At 34.6% G+C, this 23393-nt stretch overlaps 1 pseudogene; it reads left to right on the top strand.

Annotated features, from left to right (window-relative positions):
- The window catches only part of LOC113110550 (echinoderm microtubule-associated protein-like 6), a 51002-nt pseudogene that overhangs the window by 15257 nt on the left and 12352 nt on the right, over positions 1-23393 (top strand).

Genomic DNA, 23393 nt, shown 5'->3' with positions numbered 1-23393 from the left:
TATTTTTAGTTCACTATAATAACCAGTATTGTTATTAAAATCAGATTTCCTTCATCTGTTTGCAAATGCTCTCATCGAACAGCTTATTTTGTCCTGTCTTGTGTTTTTGAACATTCAGCGTTTAGCGTCTGTGGGACTTGATGCCAAAAACACGGTCTGCGTGTGGGACTGGAAAAAGGGGCGTGTCTTAGCCACAGCCACGGGACATTCTGATAGGGTAAGAACAGAACTCCCTGTTCCTCATTACTGGCAGTTAATTACATCAAACCCGCACAGTCCAGCATTTCGTTTATAAGGCCAGAAAGATTGTGACTCCAGTGCATGAAGTAAAAAAAACACAGAAAGAATCGGTCCAGTCCATATATGGTAGGACTGTTTCCATAGCAACAGATGCTACACCTCAGTGATGTGAATGAATAACCGTTAAGAGCGTTATGAATAAGTTATTGTGTTGTGCTACAGTACAAAGGAGCATTTCAATACACAAACTGACAGAGTGTTTTGCACACATGCACACACACACACACACACACACTCAGTGTGAAGGGAGTCTGAAGCCTCAGCAGAGATGACAGAAGAGCTTAGTGAAGGACCACAGACACCAGAAGATCCCCCGAGGTGCCATTAAAACCCTGCAGTCTTCTCTCTGCTGTTCCAGCTCAACAGCTTCACTGCAGATGGAATATAAAGCAATTTAGAGTTGAAATCTTTTGCATTTTATATGCATGCATTTGGCAGAAGCTTTTATTTGAAGCAATGTACATTGCATTTTAAGTATACGATTGATCAGTTCATGCATTCTCTGGAAATCGAACTGGTTGCTAGCGGCATGATCTACTGTTTGAGCAACAAGAAAGATTTATGAAGTGGTGCAAAATGCAAATGATGAAGAAATCACATTGTTTGAAAGATAAATGGATAGTTTAAATTTAAGAATTAAGCAAAGAAGAAAAATTATGTTTATTAAGATGCTTAATGCATTGTTCTTTTTTTTTTTAATAAATTGCTGATTTTTTAGCTAACTAGCAAGCATGATTATAATTAGACAGCCCTGGATCTTGAAAAATAATAATAATAATAATTTGCAAAAAATAGCAGAAGAAAAATTCATTTTATTTCAGCTAGTGATGTAATAATATAACTAAAACTTAAATTAAATCAATAAAAACTTAAAAAAATTGACAAAAGGCACTACAAAGTCACTACAAAATTCAAATGAAAGTGAAAAACAAAAAAAAATGTAATTCAAAATTCTTATTCTTTTTCAAAATATTAATAAAAAATACTAGTATCCCAAATATACTATATATTACAGAGCTGGGTTGCCTAATTTTGATAATGATGCTGAGTTCAATGAAAACTTAACAGCATGCATGCTTTTAAAAAAAGTATATATGTGTCTGCTTTAATGCATTTATCAAAATAACCAAAGCAAAAAAATTCTAAATCGATCATTTAACTAACAATCTGCAAAAACCAGGATCATGCATAAAATAATGTCTTCAGAATCATTCATGTGAAAATTGAGCGGATCAGATTCAGCTAAGAATCAGAGCTTTGTGGTGTTTTTCTGCTGATTAAGGGATAATACGAGAATTTTTCCCCTTGCAGAAATGCATCATATTTTAGTTTGAGCAAAACAGCTATGGTACTACGAGTGGAATCAGCACCACAAAATTTGTAAGAAACAAGTATTGGATTTTATTCAGCAAACATGATTCAGATATTTGCATTATAATCGTTTGCATTGTGTGTAATTTTAGAGACTTCTGCTTGATTCGGTGTAATCAGTTTTGGCGTAATGGAAGATGTTGGCATGTTTATTCCACCTGTGTTTCAGATCTTTGATATTTCCTGGGACCCGTTTCTGCCGCACAGACTGGTGAGCTGCGGAGTCAAGCACATTAAAGTGAGTCGAACCCCTGAGACAAAGTTCACTCGAACCCGCTCTCGCAAACAAATAAATGAGGCATAACACGCCGTAATTTATTCCTCCTTTCCTGTCTTGTTTTCATCTTTACTGCAAATGCAGTGCTTTTTGACAGACTTGAGAAATGCATTAACATACTGAACAACTGAGACAGAAGAATATCATTTAAAGCCAAAAATCAAATTCTGTCTGATTTAGTCAAAACTGTATGACTTTCCATTTAGTAAAAGTGAACACACAGATGGCAAGCTCTAAAAATAAAGCAATGCATGCACAATATTTTAAGATTTAATGCATGAGCAACTGAAATATGAATGCAATTAGGAGTTGATTTTCTCTTTTGTCATAGTTTTGGACTTTATGTGGAAATGCATTGACACCAAAACGAGGGATTTTCGGAAAGACGGGGGACCTGCAAACCATCCTCTGCTTGGCGACGGCGAAAGATGAAGTGACGTATTCTGGAGCTCTTAATGGAGACATTTACGTGTGGAAGGGACTCAACCTGACGAGGACGATACAGGCGGCGCATGGAGTGAGTGAAGCTCATCACACTTCCTACACCATCACTCCCACCACATACACATCAGCTGTGAGGACTTTCACTGAAGTTACAATGCAATGCATGCCATTTATGATCAGATATTCAATGCATTGTCCATTTGTGTCATGCATCTGTGACTACAGCATGTGTTGACGTGTGAACTGTTGTGCATGCGTTTGTAAACTCAGGCAGGGATCTTCAGCATGCATTCATGTGAGGAAGGCTTCGCCACCGGTGGACGGGACGGATGTGTGAGGCTGTGGGACGTGGACTTCAAACCCATCACCAAGATTGACCTCCGGGAAGCAGAACAGGGTTATAAAGGTAAAACATTACAGCCGGCTTTAAAGGGATAAAAAAATGTTTTAGAAAATAGTTTAGTGTACTAGTTTAAACACAATCTTTACATCATGAACACATGGCCATTATCTGAGCAAGTATGAATTGGTGGGACTTTGTTTTTTTTTTTTTTTTTAACCATTAAGGCAGTACTGTTATAAAAGAAAAACATGTTTTTTATAGTTTAATTAAATTGTAATAATCAAAAGTTTTTTTTTTTAAAATCTTTTCTGGATTCCCCTATTAATGGTTTTGTTCAATTTCAATAATCAAAAAGGATTAATAAAACTTTAACAATTTAGTAATTCATTAAATTGTGAAATGTTAAATTTTTTCCTAAAATTCTTCATTTTATGTTTTGAGTGTTCTGGATTGTGTGTTTTATGACTTAAAAAACACAAATGAATAAAAATATATGATAAAAAAAAAAACTTGTGTCATAAAACTTTGATAATAATTCAATCTTTTAAAATTTTAGCAAATGAAATGTGAACTAACAGATACATTTTTGAACCCTTACAGAGGTTTATGAGTTAAATTAAAACATGGAATAAAAATTGTGTTGTTAAACTGTATTATTGCTATTCATTAAACCAAATTATATGTTAAACCACATGTTTCTTTTGGCGTGTGCTAGTGAAGACCTCTGTCTGAACATTAAGTGTACATTTCACCTTAATGATTTAAAACTGACCAAATTCCATGACATTCCGTGTTAAACAGTAGATTCCATGTCTGTGACTGGATACTGGGTTTTAGTTGGTGTAAATAATAATAATAGTGCACATACTGTATAATAATGAACCACAAAAGCTTGCACCATTATTGGCCATTTTTCAAAAGGCTCTGCATTTATCGTTTGACTCCTTATGGAGTATATAAGGGATTGTGTTAGCATCTTATATCACACGAGGGACAGACAGTGTGTTCAGCAGATGTAAGTCTTGTAGTAATGAAGCTGTCAGCACTTTCACAGCAGAAGACTGTAACAAACGATCACATCAGATCAGATCAGATCTGCTCAGTCTGAAACCGAAATCTCAGCAGATTTAACAAACTGCTGGAAAGAAAAGACAGAAAACATCTCGGTGACTTTTGCAGAGTGTCTTCTTGCTGAAGTCTCCTGCTTCTCAGACATCTCTCCTGAGAAAATCACTCTCAGATTTGCAAAAGACTGTATAGTCAGAGAACTCAAACATTTCTCATCAGATGATCCGAGCTGCTCTCTTACAGCTCTTTATGAAACTTTTGACTCATTTGGATCAGAGTTCATCAAATGTAGCGATTCACGCTGGGTTTGTTGGTTTGATATTTTGCTGGTTTGTCCAATTGAGACTCCCGTATTACACATTTTTGACTTTTTCTGCTTTAAAGGTTCATTTTTGAGACTATACAGTCAGTTAATGAGCCAGTTACCTTCTGTCCTGCGTAAAACAGCAGCTTATGACAGCTGAGGAATGTGAGGCTTTTGATTATCTATTTTACACAGCTATTTTTTGTGTTTATACTAATTATTCCATACAATTTTAAGTTACTGGTTAATTTTTTATGTCCCTTGTTACCAATTTTTTTTTTCTGCTAAGTAACAGTATTATTCATATACTTTTATTGGTTTTATTAGTAATTTTGAATAAGCTTTAGCTCATGTTTGTTATGTGCTTTTGTCTTTTTAATATGCGTGTATATAATATATACATATGAATATATTTTGTATATTTATCTTCAAATCAGTTTTAGAAGTTTACTTTAAGTATTTAAGTTCTATATTTAATTGTTTTATTTTTTTCATCTAGTATTTATATTTATAAATTTAATGTCATATTTATCTAATATTTACATGTATATATTTATATTTTTTTCAGCTTAATTTCATTGAACCTTTTAATAGGCATGGCTTTATTTATTTGTTTGTGTGTATATATATATATATATACATATATATATATATATATATATATAAAATTTCAAATTATATATATATATATATATATATATATATATATATATATATATATATATATATATATATATATATATATATATATATATATATATATATATATATATAAAATTTCAAATTATATATATATATATATATATATATATATATATATATATATATATATATATATATATTATTTGAAATTTTATATATATAAAAATATATATAAATGCCGGCTTCCTAATTCGTCGCACTGAGAGCAGAGACTACATTACCCATACACCCTTGAGTTTTACAAGTGAAAAGCCCATGCATCGCTTTTTCCGCTGTCAGTGTCAACAACTCAACGTGGCAGGAGAGGGTGTGTGAAACGCGTACACTCGGCTCGGTAAAAATACAAATACAGTGAACAACACTTAATATGCTCTCCTGGCTTCAGACTCCAACACGGTCAGAATCAGATGACTCGCTAGCTGACATCCCACCAAGCCGAAATGATATCGCTGGAGGTCAGACACAAGCTAATGAAGTAATGCAGTAGCTCTTTCTAAGGGTATTTTTACAAAATCATTTGCACATTTTATTTATGTGCAGTAGTTCTTTCTAGCTCAAGAAAATCCACAAACTAATAAAAGGATTTATTATTAAAGTCGCCTGTTGATTCCTGTAAATAAAACCACTTCATATAGTTGTTGTTACCTCAGAGGATGAGGGGAGTCATTTGAGTCAGTTCGGGTGTTTGGTGCGGGATTGCGAATCATTTGAATCAGTTCGGGAGTTCGTAGCGGCTTCGCGGATCATTTGAATCAATTCGAGAGTTCGGAGCGGGTTAGCGAATCACTTGAGTCAGTTTGGGGATCACAAATTAGTTCGGGAGTTCGTAGCGGGTTCGCGAATCATTTGAGTCAGTTCGGGAGTTTCTTAGCAGGATCGCGAATCATTTGAGTCAGTTTGGGGATCGCAAATCATTTGAGTCAGTTCGGCAGTTTCGTAGCGGGAAAGCGAATCATTTAAGTCAGTTTGGGAATTCGGAGCGGGATCGCGAATCATTTGAATCAGTTCTGGAGTTCGGAGCGGCTTCGCGGATCATTTGAATCAATTCGAGAGTTCGGAGCGGGTTCGCGAATCATTTGAGTCAGTTTGGGAGTTCGTAGCGGGTTCGCGAATCATTGGAGATTCTGAGATTGAGATTTAGTACTGCTTCAGACTCTGAGTACTAAAAGAACACGGTCAGAATCCGTTGACTCGCTAGCTGACATCCCACCAAACTGGAATGATATCGCTGGAGGTCAGACGCAAGCTAATGAAGTAATGCAGCAGCTCTTTCTAAGGGTATTTTTTTTTTCAAAATCCTTTTGCACATTTTATTTATGTTCAGTAGTTCTTTCTAGCTCAAGCAAATCCAAACCAATAAAAGGATTTATTATAAAGGTCGCCTGTTGACTGCTGTATATAAAACCCCTTCAATATAGTTGTTGTGTTACCTCAGGGGATGAGGGGAGTCATCAAAAAAAATGCTATAATAGAGTACCGGTGTTGTGCCCAATTTTGACCTCCTGCCAAATTATTACACCCCCCCCCCCCTGTTCAAATCGTCACCTGATTGCCTAATCCTAATCCCACCCCTAATCCTAACCCCTCCCCAAAACCTACTCCTAAACCTACCAATACTAGGGGGGAATCATTTGGCGGGGGGTCAGAATTGGGCACAACACCGGCACCTCTTTTGGGCCACTTAAAGCACTGTATATATTAGTGTTGTCACGATACCAAAATTATTGTTTCGATACCGATACCTAGTCAAGAATTGCGATTTCGATACGTTTTCGATACTTTTCCTGAAAAGGGAAAATACACTCTCAAATATCATTGCTGTGCTTTATTTTAAAACCGGGACAACATTCTAATCATATAACACACTAATAAATGAACATATGAAAAGCAGATAAATTAAACATTAGATCAAAATATGAAATATCAAAATATAAAAAATAAATTAGAGCAATGACATTCAAGGTAAAGAAAGAATCAATTTAGCAGCATTATCTCAGTTATCATAAGAAACATAAGAGTAATAAATGTATCTTGTCTCTGAACTTTGAATAAAAATATGAACAGCGATTATATTAACCAGTGTTTCTGAACTCAGAAGATTAAAATGTCAAAATATAAATAATATCAATTTAAGCAATGGCATTCAAGTAAAAAAAATAAAATAAAAATAAAATTAAGCAGCAATATCTCAGATATTGTAACTTATTCTGAATTTCTGTCAGTTGTGCAACCTTTTCTTTCAGAGGAGAAAACTCAGCCAGTGTGCTTTATTGAGCGTCATCTTTTTCTACCAGTCGTGGACTGGCGGCAACAGTATCACTTGTGCTTGCACATACAGTCTAGTGATGCGCGGCTCGGGGTTTTTTTCCAACCCGTGGGTCCCGACTCCCGCTTTTATGAAATTATTTGGCCCGCCCCAGCCTGCAAATAAAATAAAATGTATTTTCTCATTCACTGAAGTTCCTCCCTCCTATACTTGCGCGAGCTCGGCGCTATTAGCAGCGCATGCGCAGCTCGTGAAGAGCTCTGTGAACTGTTTCATCCTGTACTCAAGATTGTGACGGAGCATGTGATTTGTTGAATGTGGTGAACGAATCCGCCCTTCAATGAACGAGATCGAGAGATCTTCTCATTCGTGAAGAGTTGAATGAACTGATACATCTCGTTTATGAACGAAATTAATGAGTATACAGGGTCAGTGATCCAAGCATGTAAATCTCGATCAGCAATCAGGAGATACAAAGCGCAGTTATAGGTGCTGTGCAGATACGCTCATTTTAATATTTAGCATACAGAACATAACTCCACGTTTAATCCCTGATTAATGTGAATATTATATATGAACTGTCTGACCAAACAATTAAAATGTTAATTATGCAAGAAAACCTTGTGCTTTGTTCATCTGAACAATTTATTTAAACTATTTAATGCGTTTATACACACATTTTAGTAAAGCCAAATCAGTTTAGTAAAGCCACTAATGCAGCATCTCGCAACATTTATTTATTTATTTATTTATTTAATGCAGCCCAGCAGATCCAGATGAAACAATGTTTCCATCAACTTTTGCTTGTTTTTACAAACTGAGTGACACGTTTATGGTAATCTTAAATGTTTAAACTAGTTCAAGATATCTGCACATCTTCCCGTTAAAGTGTAGACCTCATACAATTTTCAAAATTTCCCAGTATTTGCTGGTAACCAGAGCTGCTTGGATCTTTACTTTGATGACCCTGAAGGACTCTTTCTCTCCAGGTCTGTCCATCCGCAGCGTGTGTTGGAGGGCTGACAGGATCCTGGCAGGGACTCAGGACAGCGAGATCTTCGAGGTGATGGTTAGAGACCGAGATAAACCGCTGCTGATCATGCAGGGTCACTCAGAGGGGGAGCTCTGGGCCCTCGCTCTGCATCCCAAACAACCGCTGGCCGTCACCGGAAGCGACGATCGATCCGTACGGTCAGTCCACTCCAGCTATTGACATCAGTTCACACAGTAGACATTAGAAATGGAGCAAGACGGGTGGAAACAGGATGTTTGCTTTTCCAGAATGGCTGGGCAATAAACTTTGTTGTATTAAGATTGCAATAAAATCTGTGTCGATAACAATGATAAGTTCTATAACACAGATGATGCTTGTAGTGGCTGCATCTCAATTTATGAGACATGAATTTATGAGTCACTACAAGCAGCTTTACAAAGTATTAATAAAAATAATATTTTTTAGTTTTAAGGAATATTTTATTTCCTCCATATTTGAATTTTACTTCACTAAAAAAAATTTTTTTGTTCCAAATTTGATTGTTTTTATCAGTTTTATTAATTCATTTTATTTGACTCGATTTGTCATTATACATTTGCGATACATTATTAAATTAAAAAAATTAAATTCATGAATTTAACTTTCATCCAAAGCGACTTACAGTGCATTCAGGCTAACATTTTTTACCTAACATGTGTTACCTGGGAATCGAACCCACAACCTTTTACGCTTCTAACGCATTACTCCACCACTGAACCACAGGAACGCATTATAATCTATAAATACAGAAAAAATTTAATACGTAAAAATAAAATGGATGTATTGGGCCTTAATTAAAGTTAATTCTCAAGGTCTAACAAACATGTGGACTGAATTTCCCTTACCATTCAGAGTAAATTAATATTGTGTTAAATATTGATATCGTATAATATGGGGAAAATATATTTTCAGAGATTAAACACACAAAACAGACATAAACATAGACACATTTTAATTTTCCTGCATGTTTAGACTGTGGAGTTTGTCCGAACACACGCTGATCGCTCGCTGTAACATGGAAGAAGCCGTTCGCAGCGTTTCCTTCAACAACGACGGATCCCAGCTGGCTCTCGGCATGAAGGACGGCTCCTTCACTGTTCTGCGTGTCAGGTAATTCAATTCAGATCCCCTTCACTTCATCATTTCAGCTTCATTGTTCACAAACTGAGAGCTTGTCTGGTTTTCGAAGGGACATGACGGAGGTGGTCCACATCAAGGACAGGAAGGAGGTCATTCACGAGCTCAAGTTCTCACCCGATGGCTCTTATTTGGCCGTGGGCTCTAACGACGGGTTTGTGGACATTTACGCTGTGGCCCAACGCTATAAGAAAGTGGGAGAGTGCAACAAGTCCACCTGCTTTATAACACACCTGGACTGGTCCGTGGACAGCCGCTTCCTGCAGACCAACGACGGAGCTGGAGAACGCTTCTTCTACAGGATGCCAAGTGAGAATAGTTTTTCATTTATAATTAATGTGGAAAAATTATTGACACTTTACGATATGTATACATTTAAAGCTGTATTTTCTTTTTTCGGGTGAAGATGCATGATAAAATACTAAATTTCAGTTAATATTGGGACACGAAAACCTGTTTGGAAACAGTCGATATAAGTCATAAAAATTTCGGAAGTCAGTATACATTGTTAAATTTTTTAATCTTTATTCAAATATGCATTTTATAAATTACTAGGATTTTTGCAGTCATGAAAAACAGTTTCAGACCTGGAAAAGTCATAAAGCTATTTTAGTGAAGTTGGATGATAAAATGTTTAATTTCAGTTAATTATTGGACACGGAAACCTGTTTGGAAGCAATCATTATTTATTATTTTTTTAACAGTTATTAGGGTTTTAACAGTCATGTAAAATTATTTTAAAAGTTAAAATAGCTTGTGAAAAAGACCTGGGAAATTAATTCATATAATAATTAATTAATAATTAATGTGAAAGTCATAAAATTGAAATTTCAAACGTCCGTATACAATGGGTATTTTATGCAAATATTTATACTTTTTTAAATGACAGAATTAATAATTTGTAATCATTACAAATTAATAAAACTTTACAATTAATTTACATTTTTTCACAGTCATAAAGACTATTTTAAAGTTATGATTTCCAGACCTGGAAAAGTCATGAAAAATCATCTTGGCACTGGTGGAAAAAAAAACAAAACAAACAGAAAACAAAAATATTGGAAATTCCTAAATCATTTTCTGAAATTAATGTAAGTCATGAAAAACTTAATGACAATTAATTAAACTTTGTTTTGTTAAAGTTTTAAATATTTATGACTTTAATACTATGCAAATATTTGTGCATGCTTTTAAATTGCTCTGGATTTCACAGTTATGAAAAACAATAAAAAAAAAAAAAATGTGTTTTCCAAACCTGAAATACTCATGAAAAAACTCTTAAATGTTGTTGCTGGTCGAAAAAAAAAAAAAAACTTCTTGAAAATGTATCAATAATTCATATAACTCTTGAAAATCAATAACACTTTACAGTAAATCTACATTTCAAAAGTCAGTTTGCATTGTTAACGTGTTAAATATTTATGTATTTAATATTTATGCAAATATGTTTAGCATTTTCTGAAATTAACAGGGTTTTCACTGTCATGAAAAACTATTAAAAACAATTCCAAATCTTAAAAAATCATTAAAAACCTTTTCAAAGTTGGTTGCAGGTAAAAAAAAAAAAAAAAAAAGGTTTTAAAAATGTGTTAATTAATGCAAAACCATGAAAATGAATAACGCTCTAGGATTCATTTAAATGTCAATAGATATTTTTAAAGTTTTAAATATTTCAGAGTGTGAAATCACTCTGTAGAGGAAATTTGTCCTTCAAGCAAGTTATGACATCAGTTCAAATTCAGGTTTTAAAACAATTTTGAATTATTTTGGACATTGAAAAAAAGATATATCTTTCTATATGTCTTTGCTCAGCAAACAACAATGCTGCAAAGGTCATGAAACCCTGATTTACATACTTCATACTGTAAGGTATTTTATTAATCATATGATGCTTATAATTGTCCTAACTGTTGTTCTGTGTCTATAGCCGGTAAATTCCTGCCGAAGGAGGAAGCCAAAGGAATCCATTGGATGACGTGGACCTGTGTTCTCGGACCGGAGGTCAACGGAATCTGGCCTAAATATTCCAATATGAATGACATCAATTCTGTGGATGCAAACTACAGCAGTGCAGTGCTGGTGACGGGGGACGACTTCGGCCTCGTCAAACTCCTACGATTCCCTTGTCTTAAAAAAGGTCAGCTCGGTTATCCAGATATCTGTGTGATCCGTGCTGAATAAACCAGTGTGAGCTAACAAATGGGATTCTTTCAGCTGCCAAATTTAAGAAATACATCGGCCATTCTGCGCATGTGACCAATGTGCGCTGGTCACATGACCTGCAGTGGGTTCTGAGCACAGGTGGAGCCGATCACTCCGTCTTCCAGTGGAGGTTTCTGCCGGAGGGAGTCATGAATGGAGTTCTGGAGCCACTGCTGCAAGGTGAATAGAATTTTTTTCAGTTCATTATGGGACATGAAAACCTGTTCGGAAACAGTTAGCATTCATGCATTATAAAAAAAAAAATAAAAAAAAAAAGGTTTTTGCATAATGATGCATATGGTATTGTTAGGGAATATTCTAATTGTGATTTTCAGACCTGGAAAAGTTTTATAAAAACCTTCTCAAAGGTGTCGTTGTCAAAAAAAAACTGTAATGGTAAATTCATGAAAATGAATGACAGTTTATGATTCATCTGCATTTTAAAGGTCAGCATTTATGCATATATTTTTTAATGCATTTTTGTTGCATAAAATGCACCAATATGTTATGCATTATTTATAATTAATGATAATAAATAGAAATATAAAATAACATAATATTAATATAATAATATAATGTAATAAATACTGAGTACAGATAATATAAAATAATATTAATAATAGTAAAAGCTGTATACATACCGATACATACAGCCTTATGCATAATAATTTTAAGACAAAAAAAATCTAAATAAAATACTTGCATGTCATGTGACCACAAACCAACATCAACCAATTATGAACTTGTGAATGTGTCATAGAAATATTAAGTTTAAAAAAAATTTACGTCAAAAGGATTCAGCTGAGAAAACGTTTGTGAACCCCTGAATAAAAATTAGTATAGTGTTTAATGTTTTTTTTTTTTATAGTGGAAAAAAAAGGTTTTCGCAAATAATGATGCATATGAAATTGTCAGGGAATTTTAAAACTGTGATTTTCAGACCTGGAAAAGTTATAAAAACCTTCTCAAAGATGTCGTTGTCAAAAAAAAAAAAGTGTTGGAAATTAATTAATAGTTAATGGTAAAGTGTGATGAGCTTTATGGTTTAAATTTCAGTATTAATGCAAATATTTTATGCATTTTTTTTTTTTTTTGTAAAAAACAAAATCTTGACATTTGAAAATTAAGAACTAAAAAAATAAAGTTTTGTAACTTGCGGTGTAAAATAAAATAATTATATACTAAGATTTTTTTTCTTTTACAGGATAATTATAATTTCCAACAATAATGTTTATAATGTTTTTTTTATGATTGTTAAAACAATTAATAATAATAAAACATAATATAAAAAAATAATGCATAATATAATAATATATTTAAATGTAATTAATATAATAATATAATGTAATAAATACTGAGTATAATTAATTTATAATAATAATAATAATAAAAGCTCTAAACATACCGATACATGCAGGCTTATGTATAATAATTTAAAGATTAAAAATATTAGATATTTTATCTGTTTGCTTGCATGTCATGTGACCACAAACCAACATCAACCAATCATTAACTTGTGAATGTTTCATTAAATGATTCGAAATATTAATAAAAAAAAATAGTGTAAGTAAATATTTTTTAACATTTAAAGGATTCAGCTGATGAAAAAGTTTGTGAACCCCTGAATAAAAATGGGTGTAGTGTTTTTAATTGTACATTTTCTTTTGCCGTGTGGACTGAAATGTATAAATGAGAGAGCAAGCAGAAGTTCGGACAGAGTTTTCTCGTTCACAGAGAGCTACGCCGACTCTAACAGCGGTGATTCTGACTCGGACCTCTCCGACGTTCCCGAGCTGGACTCAGACATCGAACAGGAAGCCCAGATCAACTACGAGCGTCAGGCAAGAGACACTTAAACCCCAACCAAACCCCAACCGAGAGGGTCATGTGTCGAGTGTTTTATGTAACAGTCGTGCTCGGCTGCTTTCTTCCTCTTCCTCTCATTATTTTCACAGCTGATTGGCCGGCTGCTGTAGCCCTTTTAGCTTTTTCTGAATCTCTGAATGTGTCTGGAGTGGATTTGTCCCTGTAACTCTTCTCCCAAACACCCCTCAGGTGTATAAAGAAGATCTTCCTCAGCTCAAGAAGAAACTGGCTGGATCTCTGAAGAGACAGAAAGCTCCGGACGAGGGACTGCGCCTGCAGTTTGTACACGGGTAAATATATACAATTATAAGATTTAGATTTATACATTAGAATATTTGTTCACATTTTTCAAGTATAATGTGTAATTATATATGAAGACATATTAGGCTTCTACAAAAACATCACTGGAATTATTTTTATTTTTTTGTCATTTAAAGGGAAATTATTGAAACTAAACAGGAGCCTGATAAAAATGTTCATTGTAAAGAAAAAGTTTTAAAATGTAAAGTAAACGCAGCAATGTAGTCTAATACATCTAATGCTAATTATATATACATATATATATATATACAGTACAGACCAAAAGTTTGGAAACATTACTATTTTTAATGTTTTGAAAGAAGTTTCTTCTGCTCATCAAGCCTGCATTTATTTGATCAAAAATATAGAATAAACAGTAATATTGTGAAATATTATTACAACATAAAATAATAGTTTTTAAATGTATTATAATTTAAATTATCGTTTATTTCTGTGATTTTTAGGATCATTATCACATGATCCTTTAGAAATCATTCTAATATGATGATTCATTATCAAAGTTGGAAACAGCTCTGCTGATTCATATTTCTTCAGAACATGTGATACTTTTTTAGGATACTTTTGATGAATAAAAAGTTAAAAGTTAAATATTTTGTAATAACAATATACACCACTGGTCAGTAATTTTTTTTCTTTCTTTTTTTTAAATAAAATCGATACTTTTATTCAGCAAGGATGTGTTAAATTGATAAAAAGTGATAGTAAAGAAAATATATTATTAGAATTTTATTTTTATTTTAATAAATGCAGTTCTTTTGAACCTTTTATTGATCAAATATATAAGACAGCAGAACTGTTTCCAACACTCATAATAAATCAGAATATTAGAATGATTTCTAAATGATCATGTGATCGACTGATGTTACATGTGACACTGAAGAATGGAGTAATGATGCTGAAAATTCAGCTTTGCATCATAGGAATAAATGATTTTTTTAAGTATATTCAAATAGAAAACTATTATTTTAAGTTGTAATAATATTTCACAATATTACAGTTTTTTCTGTATTTTTGATCAAATAAATGCAGGCTTGATGAGCAGAAGAAACTTCGTTCAAAAACATAAAAAATAGTAATGTTTCCAAACTTTTGGTCTGTACTGTATATATAAAACCACATCTTCGAAAACCAGCTCAAAAACATAATGATTTAAATAAAACGTTAAAGTTAAAGCATAATATAAAATTATAAAAACATAAAGTTAAAATGAATGTTAAATTTTAATTTAAAATCTATTAACTTCATGTATTTTAGAGCTCTATCATTTTTATTTTTTGTGTGTATTCTGACGAAATCAATCTTCAGACTTTTATTTTGTAACATTTTTTACACTGTTTTTATATGTAACAGGTTATACTGTTTATAACCTAAATGCAAAGCATGTGAGAAAGTTGAGTTAGAGCTGAAGCATTTTGTTGGAATCAGATGCTTCTCTCTGCTGACTCCTGCGGTGTGTGTGTGTGTGTGTGTGTGTGTGTGTGTGTCTCAGGTACAGGGGCTGTGACTGCAGGAATAATCTGTTCTACACTCAGGCCGGGGAGGTGGTGTATCATGTGGCCGCTGTGGCGGTGGTGTATAACAGACAGCAGCACACACAGCGCTTCTACCTCGGACACGACGATGATATCCTGAGCCTCACTGTGCATCCGCTCAAAGATTACGTGGCCACCGGACAGGTCAGAGATTTCTAACCAGATCGGATCAGATTTGAGTTTCTATCAGACATGTCTTTGAGCTGTCAGTATGCACAGCCTTATTTCAGATGGGTTGGTGATGATTTTATGGAGTGTGTGTTTTCTGTGAGGCGTGGTAATGAATGTGAAGTGCATGTAGATCATGATGTGTGTGTGTGTCAGGTGGGTCGAGATCCAGCCATCCATGTGTGGGACATCCAGACACTCAAGTGTTTATCTCTGCTGAAGGGTCAACATCAGCGCGGGGTTTGTGCTCTGGAGTTCACAGGTCAGACCACCACATCATTTACATGCAACGCTGCAATAAAATGCATCTCTTGTAATGTTTATTTTTTTAATTCTAATTGTATTTTGGAACTTTTGAAATGCAATAGATTACACACACACACACACACTGTATATGTATATGTGAGTGTTTGTGTGTGTGTGTGTGTGTGTACAAAATTGTTTTAATTTGAAATGGTTTATAAATAATACTAAAACAAACAAAAAAACCTTATAAATCTGTCTAGACATAAAAATGTAAACTAAAACAATGTCAAAATGCACATCAAAATTGTTCAACTTTAACTAAAATTAAACGAAAACAGAAAATATAAAAATATAAACTTATCTGAAGTACTAAATATAAAATATTAACTATAATAGTAATAATAGTTTAATTTATGAAACTTACATTTCACCAGGGTAAAATGTATATGTAACTTTGAAATACAATAAATTATATATATATATATATATATATATATATATATATATATATATATATATATATATATATATAAACTTTTATTTTAATTAGTTGACAAAGACACATTCCTTATTTTAATTGAACTCAAATGGACTAAAATAAATAAACGTAAAATAATAAAAACTAAATACACATATTAGAAATTTAAATAATAAAAAAAGAAATCACAACAAAATCTCTAAACTTTAAAATTAAAATAGAAAATAAAAATGAATTCAAAATGGAAGATAAAATATTAACTATAATAATTACTCGATACTAAAATAAAGATTTTACATTGAAATCAGCTGAGAAACTGGAGATTTGAGTTAAAATTACTTTAATAATTACATTGAAGGATTAAAAATTCTGACAAAATTCTCTGGTTTCAAGTAAAGTAATCCAATGCATCTCCATTAACGTTTCCAGAATCTTATTTTGTACCATTTACAGCTGCTTAAAGTATTTATTTGCGTCACAATCCGTTATTTCTCTTTCTCAAATCCAGCGGATGGCAAGAGTTTAGTGTCCGTGGGAATCGACGAAGATCACTCCATAGTCATCTGGGACTGGAAAAAAGGCGAAAAACTGGCCAAATCCAGGTAAAACCAAACCTTTTCTAATGGTGAAGAGTGTGTGCAGCGTGCCCAATCGCTTACGAAGACATCTTTCTCTCTCTTTAACACAGAGGACATAAAGATAAGATCTTTGTGGTGAAAGGAAACCCGTTCCGCATGGACAAACTCCTGACGGTGGGATTGAAACACATCAAGTTCTGGCTGCACACAGGTGAGATTCATCAGTTTCAGTGAGTCTTGCATCCTGTTTTCAGCTTAGGATGTGTGCATACAGTGTTTTTACTGAAATATCTGAAGCATAAGTTCTCACGAGAACATGACTGTGAGGAGAATCTGCCACATCACATCGAAGCATCATAAGCTGATGTGACTGTTTCGCCAACTTTACTATCAGCACGCCGTGTTTTACCAATTAAATGTGAGCAAGAGCTTTAAAAAAAGAGCTCAGGGAGTCAAAACCAAATGCTCCAGTACCTGAATTACTCTTTGTGAGCTAATGCACTGGATGCTTTTCCTCTGGATTAACTCAAACGCATGTTTATTTCTCACTCCAGGAGGAGGTTTAACTTTTAAAAGAGGCATTTTCGGGAATCTGGCTCGGCATGAGACCATGATGTCCGCTTGCTACGGACGCTCGGAGGACCTGGTGTTTTCCGGGGCGACGACGGGTGACGTGTACATCTGGAAAGACACGACGCTCATGAAGAGTATCAAAGCTCACGACGGGCCCGTGTTTGCCATGTGCTCTCTGGATAAGGTGAGCTGGTTTAAGCACAGGTTCATGGCGTCCTGCTTAGAAATGCAGAGTAACAGTAGGACAGATGTATTTCTTAGCTGTTAATGGTGTGTTGTGACCTGAAGGGTTTTGTGACGGGGGGTAAAGATGGAGTTGTGGAGCTGTGGGACGACATGTTCGAGAGATGTCTGAAGACGTACGCCATCAAGAGGGCGGCACTCTCGCCTTCATCTAAGGGTGATTAGAAATCCTCAAAACAGAACATTTTTATAATTAAATAAATTGACTTTATTTTGTTTCAGGAATTTTTGAAGAGTTTATGCAGATAACTTATTTTTATTGTGTTAGTTAGCAGTTTTTTTGTTATTTTTTAACCGAGTGAAAATAACCCTACTGCAGTTTGAGTGAGAAACAATGAAAAAACATGATGTTTAAAAACTGAGATATGCAAATTAACTTTTCATTTATTAATTAATATTTTGTATTGTGAGGGGATTTCATGGAAATCAACCTCCAAAAAAATATACCTTTTATTTCTATATAAAAATAATAATATGTAAATATAAATATTAGGAAAATTATTATATTCATTATTGCAGTGCTTTTTTAATGAAATGTGTTTACTACAGTTTGCTTCAATAATATTTATTATTCAATGTTATATTTTGAGATTTATTGGTACTTGACAATATTTAACTCTAAAAATATTATTTCTATAAAAATAATAATAATATGGAAAATACATATTAGAAAAAAACAATGTTGTTTTTAATTATTGCGTTATTTTTATAATGAATGTACTGTATTTTGTGTCAATCATATTTATTATTTAATAGTTTGTATTTAATAGTAGAAGACAGCTCTAAAATATCTGATTTATATAAAAAAAATACAATACAAATATTGATAAAATTATACATATTATTTTCAATTAATACAGTGTGTCATTTTGTTTTATGAAATTAATATACTACTTTTTTTGTAATATTTATTATTTAATATTTTGATGGGAGCTGATGGCACTACACATTTGACACTATTTGTTTCTATATGAAATGCAAATATTAGAAAACTATTGATGTCTTCAATAAATTCATGGTTTGTTAAATTAAATTATCATGAGATTTAATGGTACTAGACAATATTTACTACTAAATTATAGGCTATTTCTATATAAAATAATACAAATGTTAGAAAATGATGCGTATTATTATCATTAATACAGGAGGATCTGTATAAGCATCTGTTAGGAGATTTGGATGTATATTCAGACAACATGAAGAGCTACTTCATGGCAGATTTGTTGTTTGTAAAAAATAAATTCACTTCTTTCTATGGTGGTAATTTTTGTCAAAAGTCACCAAATTTCCTTCCGTAATGATGTAGTAAAAATGACCAAACTTACAGATCTACAGAGGGTTACGCTTGTATAATAGAACACATTGTTGTTTAGGCCTGCTGTTAGAGGACAACCCGTCCATCAGAGCGATCACGCTGGGACACGGACACATTCTGGTCGGCACCAAAAACGGAGAGATCCTGGAGATCGACAAGAGCGGCCCCATGACTTTACTCGTACAGGTGCGTGTCACGCTTTAAATATACAGCTGCAAATCCAGATGCAGAATAACAAAATCAAACCAGTAGGAATGTAACGAGTCGATTCGATTCACGATTCTTGACGCATATGCAGGTTGCCAGATTGACAAAACCGACAGGAACGAACTGAAATGATGATGAATGAAATGAAATACACAGTGTTTTCTGCCAACTGGCAACCTGTGGTGCCAAAATAAAATTGGATAAACTGGCAGTGGGCGGGTTTCAAAAACCAAAACAGAAACGACATTCCGGCCTGGAATAACTGACTGTAGCATTGTTTTTCAGATAAACAAGTATGTTAACTAATCATGTTTCTTAAATATCTGCAAAAATATTATTGTACTTTTATGCTTTAGCAGAGTCCACACAGCTAGTACGTATAACGATAGAGGCACAGAGACACAATATCGTTATAATCCTTTTCGGAAGTAATTTTTCCCGCTGATTAATGATGCAAACATTGACAGCCAATCCGAATCAATCCTGCTCTAATGAGTTGGAGAATTTAAAGCAGCAGTTATTAGAATAACAGACAAAATCATCTGCTGGTGTAGACACTTATATAGTTATCTTTATAGCTGTCGTACTTGGTGTGAACGGGGCTCAAGGCATTGGCTTTGCTTTTTCCTTTTAAAATTAGAGGCAACCACTGGGTTTTAATCATGATCCAATCAAAGATGCAGCATACATGCAACATGAAGAGTTTTTAATCTAAATTAGACTGTATCATTTCTAAATTTGGAGTGAAAAACAGAATGGTCTGACTTTAGTTTTGTGAAACTATATTACAAATCTGAACAAAACAGCAGATGAGCTGAATGAGACGAAGATTCGCACCAGATGGCGCTTCTGAACAGCGACGATGCAGCGTTTCCTGGGTTACCGCTGTAAACAAAGCAGAGCTGCGCTTATGATCAGCGACGATGCAGCGTTTCCTGGGTTACCGCTGTAAACAAAGCAGTGCTGTGCTTATGATCAGCGACGATGCAGCGTTTCCTGGGTTACCGCTGTAAACAAAGCAGTGCTGCGCTTATGATCAGCGGCGATGCAGCGTTTCCTGGGTTACCGCTGTAAACAAAGCAGAGCTGCGCTTATGATCAGCGACGATGCAGCGTTTCCTGGGTTACCGCTGTAAACAAAGCAGTGCTGCACTTATGATCAGCGGCGATGCAGTGTTTCCTGGGTTACCGCTGTAAACAAAGCAGTGCTGCGCTTATGATCAGCGACGATGCAGCGTTTCCTGGGTTACCGCTGTAAACAAAGCAGTGCTGCGCTTATGATCAGCGGCGATGCAGCGTTTCCTGGGTTACCGCTGTAAACAAAGCAGAGCTGCGCATATGATCAGCGGCGATGCAGCGTTTCCTGGGTTACCGCTGTAAACAAAGCAGAGCTGCGCTTATGATCAGCGGCGATGCAGCATTTCCTGGGTTACCGCTGTAAACAAAGCAGAGCTGCGCTTATGATCAGCGGCGATGCAGCGTTTCCTGGGTTACCGCTGTAAACAAAGCAGAGCTGCGCTTATGATCAGCGGCGATGCAGCGTTTCCTGGGTTACCGCTGTAAACAAAGCAGCGCTGCGCTTATGAACAGCGGCGATGCAGCGTTTCCTGGGTTACCGCTGTAAACAAAGCAGTGCTGCGCTTATGAACAGCGGCGATGCAGCGTTTCCTGGGTTACCGCTGTAAACAAAGCAGAGCTGCGCTTATGATCAGCGGCGATGCAGCTTTTCCTGGGTTACCGCTGTATACAAAGCAGTGCTGCGCTTATGATCAGCGGCGATGCAGCGTTTCCTGGGTTACCGCTGTAAACAACTCAAAGTTGGGCTTAAGAACACTACTTTAATATGCATTGTTCAGAGGCAAGATGAAAAGAAAATATCACGTAAACTTTTCTAAAGACAGTTATTTATACTTTGGTATAAACTCCTACTCCAGTTGTATCCCGGTTTGTTTAGCGTCTCAACCGATTTTAATCGTCACATTTTTTTATCTATTTTAAACCGGCTCGCAGTTCATCGTTACATCCCTTCAAACCAGATTACATGGTCAGGCAGTCAACTAGATGAACTGTGTGTTGTGTTTGATTTGTTTTAGGGTCATATGGAGGGGGAAGTCTGGGGCCTCGCTGCACATCCGCTGCTGCCCATCTGTGCCACTGTGAGTGATGACAAAACGCTGCGCATCTGGGAGCTTTCAGCCAACCATCGCATGGTGGCCGTCCGGAAACTTAAGAAAGGTTTGTGGTTCACTAACGTCCTTCCACATTTGGAAGATCTCATATAACAGTTTGGTGTATGTGTGTGTTTGTAGGTGGTCGATGCTGTGCCTTCTCACCAGACGGAAAAGCCTTAGCAGTGGGTCTGAACGACGGCAGCTTCTTGGTGGTGAATGCAGACACACTGGAGGACATGGTGACCTTTCACCACAGGAAGGAGATCATCTCTGACATCAGGTTCTCTCAAGGTAACCGTCTGGCATGGCTAGCAGTTTTAGATATTAAAATAAGCTGATGATATATATTTTACTTTAAAATACAAATTCCCATTAGAAATATGTGCATGCAACATCATGTATTACAGTAAACCTGGGACTTTTTTCAGTATGCAATGATAAAAAGACCTCATGTAGTTTTGTATCTCCAGAGATGAGTTTATCTCATAAGCTTTGACCCACAAATTTGTCTGCTGCCAAGTTAGTGAAATAAAATAAGTTATTCCATAATAAAATAAAATGAGTTTCTGTGTGAGTAAATCAAAGACATCCAACAACCCTGGAATGGTTACATGATGTCAAGACATTTATTTTCATCAGAGACGTTTTTCTGTATATATATATATATATATATATATATATATATATATATATATATATATATATATATATATATATATATACATACATAAAACTAACTTGATCATATGTGGAGATATGCATGTATTAAAGATCATATGGTCGTATGTACATGTGTGAAATCAATTAATTGCATTCAAAATTAAAGTTTGCATATTATTTGTGTGTATATTTTTATATGAATACACACATATACCCGTGTATATGTTTAAGAAACATATGCAATATGTATTTGTTTATATAAGATGGAAATATTTCTTAAAAACATATATATGTGTGTGTATTAATATTACACGATATTCTTATAAAATATTACTTACTTTTTATATATATATATCTGTAATGAAATTGATTAGTTTATAATTATATATATATATAATGCAAAAATTATGTAAAACCTTAATGAAACAAGTAATGTATAATTCATTTGTTTTATTTGTTTTTATTGAAGATGCTGGAAAATACCTCGCCGTGGCCTCCCACGACTCATTTGTGGACATTTATAACGTTCTGAGCAGTAAGCGGGTGGGAATATGTAAAGGAGCGTCCAGCTGTATCACACATGTGGACTGGGACGTCCGCGGTAATCCAGACATACACTAAACACAAATATATATTCATGCATGCTAATAACATGCATGCTAATGTGATGACTCAGTCACACTAAACAGTTTTTTGAATGGAGAAATCCGTCTGGCCAGCTGTTTTTATTCGGAAATAGTGTCTTTTTTATACTGACAGATAAAGATTTAGCATATTATCTATTGGCATTACTATAGGTTATATATGAACCGTGTGTATTAATGCAGGAAAACTGCTTCAAGTCAACACTGGTGCCAAAGAGCAGCTATTTTTTGAAGCTCCACGTGGAAGACGACAAACTATCAGCAGTTCAGAGGTAAAAAAAAAAAAAAATAACACACAAAGGCATATATATCACCAAACCCCGGCATGATCACCATGTAACTGTGTGTTTGTGTGTGTCCAGTTTGAGAAGATGGAATGGGCCACATGGACGTCAGTGCTGGGTCCCACCTGCGAGGGCATCTGGCCGACGCTCAGCTTCGTCAACGCCTCTTCACTTACCAAAGACAGGAAGCTGCTGGCCACCGGAGACGACTTCGGCTTCGTCAAGCTCTTCAGCTTCCCCTGCAAGGTCTGACAGCACCTCATATATTCACATACACTACTGCTTCAGAAAGAAGTCTCCTGTGCTCTCCTTCGGTTTTCGAAAATACTGTAAAAACAGCGAAATATTACTAGTATTCAAAATAGTCGTTTCCTATTTGAATGTATAGTAAAAATTTATTTATTTCTGACATAAAGCTGTATTTCCAGCATCATTCCTCCAGTCTTCGGTGTCACATGATCTTCAGAAATCATGAAAATATGATGATTTACTTCTTATCATCAATGTTGAAAACTGCTTCCGTTTTCTTTTTTTTCCGATGAATATAAATTTTTATTTCTTATAGTTATTTTTTATCAATTATTATATTTCTTTATAATAAATGATATTTTTTCTTTTAAAAATGACAAAAACCTGTCTAATTGATTCGTCCTTGCTGAAT

This window comes from Carassius auratus, chromosome 11, assembly GCF_003368295.1.
Source record: "Carassius auratus strain Wakin chromosome 11, ASM336829v1, whole genome shotgun sequence".
Taxonomy (NCBI): Eukaryota; Metazoa; Chordata; class Actinopteri; order Cypriniformes; family Cyprinidae; genus Carassius; species Carassius auratus.
The sequence above is the reverse complement of the archived record's forward strand: the minus strand, read 5'-3'. Positions and strand labels throughout refer to the sequence as shown.